Source organism: Micrasema longulum, unplaced genomic scaffold, assembly GCF_059751315.1.
Source record: "Micrasema longulum isolate JH-2025_06_02 unplaced genomic scaffold, ASM5975131v1 h1tg001243l, whole genome shotgun sequence".
Classification (NCBI taxonomy): Eukaryota; Metazoa; Arthropoda; class Insecta; order Trichoptera; family Brachycentridae; genus Micrasema; species Micrasema longulum.
Genome location: NW_028278430.1, coordinates 15,766 through 19,498, shown reverse-complemented (window position 1 = coordinate 19,498; position 3,733 = coordinate 15,766). Strand labels below are relative to the sequence as shown.

At 35.5% G+C, this 3,733-nt stretch overlaps 1 long non-coding RNA gene across 1 annotated transcript; it reads right to left on the bottom strand.

Moving 5' to 3' along the window:
• Positions 1 to 557: 557 nt before the first annotated feature.
• Positions 558 to 1,711, bottom strand: LOC148276301 (uncharacterized). The gene is made up of 3 exons (XR_015823803.1): positions 1,635 to 1,711; positions 1,259 to 1,452; positions 558 to 1,024 (listed from the first exon to the last, which is right to left on the bottom strand). It is a non-coding gene; the product is annotated as an uncharacterized LOC148276301 (long non-coding RNA).
• Between the last annotated feature and the right edge of the window lie 2,022 nt (positions 1,712 to 3,733).

Below are 3,733 nucleotides of genomic sequence, written 5' to 3'. Positions count from 1 at the left end.
AGCGTGGAAGCTGAACGCGCCAACCGCTTCACTCCGAAGGCGAACTTATCTTCACTCGATTTCCTTGTTCAGGATTTTTACCTTAAAGCAGCCTTAGACCCAAAAACACTCGTTCAGGATTCTGGTTCTATTTCACACTCAAAATTGTATTTTTAATCCACCCGGACACAGAGTTAAGTATGGTGTAAAGAGTGGAGTGTCAAAAAGTATAAAATTGCTTAATTTCCCGATCCCGTAATATATAAGTTCTAAGGATCCAAAGGATCCTTTAATTTATTTTTTACAATGTGATTCTAATTACGTATTATTTAAATAAATTTTTCGTTCAAATGATTAAATTTTTGGTCTGCTCTGCGTTGAACACAGCTGAATAATCAAGACACAAAAAACAAATGGCGGAAAATAAATATCTCAACATAGATAAATGTTTCGTTACAGATTCGGGAGTCGTGACATTTACTGAGCCCATGACCTGTCTTTGCCATCGTCATTGTCAATATCAGTTCCCTTTCCGCACTCAATGGTGCATTGAGCACCGCATTGGAATATTAAATGCAGTGTATCTTGATTATCTGTTACATGAAAGTAAGGTGATCAGTCTTACGCTTCAGGTCATAGTCTAAGGACAGTAAAACAAATTTTATTTATTTCGAATACAAACAGATATACAGGTTAAATTCATATTTTTTAAAAAAATACATAAAATGTAAACATAGTAGGGCCTGCCATCCAATTATATGTATTCACTAAATAATACTGTAATAAAGCGACTTCTGCGCAGTCAAGTCCTTGGGCTCGAGCAATGGACAATCCTTCAGCTTGTCTAATACTAAGCTCTGGATGTCGTTCTAAATAATATCGTAGCCGGATGTGGTCCAACTTTGCGAGTATCTTCATTGAAATTAGTCTTAGTACAAAGTTTATCAGCAAATTTGAACGCCAGCTTCTGTACCATATCTCTTGTCAAAGGAAAATCCGCTTTCTCTAGTTTTTTGACATGCACAACGAGTCGTCTTTCGTTTTCCTGAAAAAAATCATATATTAATCAATTGATAGGTAGTCCATTTGAAAGAAATAATCAATGTTAACAAACGAGCTAGACAAAATGTGGGCAAAGAAAAAGAAGGATGTCATCTTGCCTTTATCTCTGGCCCAAAGTTGACATCACTCGTTTGTTAACATTAGTTATTTCTTTCAAACAAACTGGATATAGCATAACAGAAGTAAAATCATACACTTAATCATTATTATTACCAACCTAAAGTTAATTTTTCAGTATTTTGTTTCTCAAATCGCCTTTTAAGTGTGCTGACTGGTATGCCATACTACGGGATGTTTCATTTATGCCAAGAGTCTTTTCTTTTAGCTCTTCGAAAGCGTTTTTAATAGCATTTTCGGTCCATATAGCTCTCGGTCTTGCTCCGATTTTGCGTACGTATTTGCGTGACATTGCTGGAAAATAAAAATGCTAAATTAGTATCAACTATACTCACGAGGACTGGGGCATCTATCCTTTATGGAGGGGATAGACGCCCTTAAATATGTAAAATAATTTAAATAAAAAAATACTAAAACAACAGTACGATCTTTGCATTTAGTATATACATTAATCGTAAACATAAATTATCACTTACCTCATACACTCAAAAGTTCCGAGCGAAATGATAAAATCACTCACACGAACGTCACAACGCGATGCATTGGGCAGACTGGCGAAGAGCAGGGTAGAGCTTTGTTTTAAAGTAAAAATTGGCAGTGTAATAGTTATACATGTCTCGACATGATCATCGTGGCATCTATCTCCCTACGGCAACTATCCCACTTTTACCCTATAATCTTAAACAACGAACCAAAAAGCGCTAAAAGTAAAATTTTGTTTCATTATGTAATTTATTTAGCACTTATTTTAATGAACTCAAAAAGTCAAATAATAAAAACGCCTAATTTTGGGCGTTTTAAAGTAACTTTCCATTATTTAAATAAGTTTCGGTTTCAGCTGAAAATCTCGTTCGGTCGGTCACTAGTTTCGGGGAAGGAAAAACGGGAATACGAGACCTTGTTTTTTTCGATTTTAATTGGCATAATCAGTCCGACGTGCAGTTTTCTTTTCTCACAGTATTTGGAGAGGCATATGCGAGAGAGTGGCTGAAAAACTATTTTCAAATACCTATTCATCAAACCCCTCTTCGCCCCCATGTCCTCTTTTAACGATCTAGTATATTGCGCTCCCGCGGGTCTCGATCTCCGGTCCTCTTCTTCCCCTCCCCCTCCCCGTCATGTCGCACGCCAACGTCACGCACGCCACTGCCACTGGTGAATACTAACTCCCTTAAGCGAGTAATAAACCCTTATTGTTAATACGGAAATATCATATGCTACGAATACGGATAAAAATATATGAAATGGATTTATAATAATTAATTGTATTTTTAAAATCAATATGGATATTGTGGAGAAATGTTTTCATATATAAATTGATATATTTTTTTTAAAATACGTCACTTAAAACACGCGACATGTTTGGCCTTGATAGTTGTGACGTCAAAATTCGTGACAATGTTTTAAACAAATTTGAATAGTCAGGAACAAATAAAAATGAATCGTGACGTATTAGGGACGTGGCCAATGGAATGACCGTTTTTGCGGGAATTCAAAATTTCAAATTAATAAATATTTTTTATGCTACTAATAAGTAACATTTTTTTACTGGACCATAGATATCTATATACAGGATGTTCTTTGAACCCTGTCACATCCGAAACCACGATGATCAGTATGGGCAAGAAGACATATTAGCATATTTGAAAAAATATTTCGAACGAAGAATTTTTTTAAAAATATACCATTAAAAAAAACAAATGGTTGCTTACTTCTAAGGAGAGAAGCGAGGGGGGCGCGGCCACGCGGTTGACAGTGTATCAGACTCCCCCCTCATATTTTCTCCCCTGCAGAAGTAAGCAACCATTTGTTTTTTTTAATAGTTTTTTTTATTTTTTTTAATCTTCGTTCTAAAGATTTTTACGGACTTATTTAGTCCATTCAACAATAGCAAAAACATTTCCTTACAATACACACAGGTACAATTGAAATGCAACTAAAGAAAATTAAAGGTTGGACAAAAATTACATACGAGTGTGTATTTATTTTCATAACCTCCTTCAATTTCCCCTCTTCTCCACCTGCTGACAAGCCTCTATCTAAAATAAAGGCTTTACGGGTTATTTCTCTATTTCTAAAAAATGTTAATAAACTATTAAGTAAACTAATTTTAGTAAAAGTAATTATTATTTTTCGTGATATTCTCGATCTTAATTAACCTGCGAATTAACTCAGAGCGTCAGAGGCTCAAGTTGCTGGAAATGGAAACACGATATTCCCAAGTCTCTAAGTTAAGGGTTAACACTAGAAGATTTATTGCCCGGTAACATAATTTATCGTCTGTCATTATTTTCTTTCTTCACTACCCACCATAATATTAGGAATTAACTCAATTGCACGCTTTATAGTTTCTCACCCCGCTTACTTACCCCGTTATTCGTTTCCGGTAACCGTGACCGGCGGATTACGCGCTGGAAATCACCACCGCGAGCCATGATCGCCAAAACGTCATAACCGACAGGAGCAATTTTTGACGGGAGAATATTTTTTCTTCTTAATTATTAAGGCTGTAGTCTGGTAAAACGAACGCAAAATGAGGAAATTATACGATTTTGGCCATTTTAAAAATGTTTTT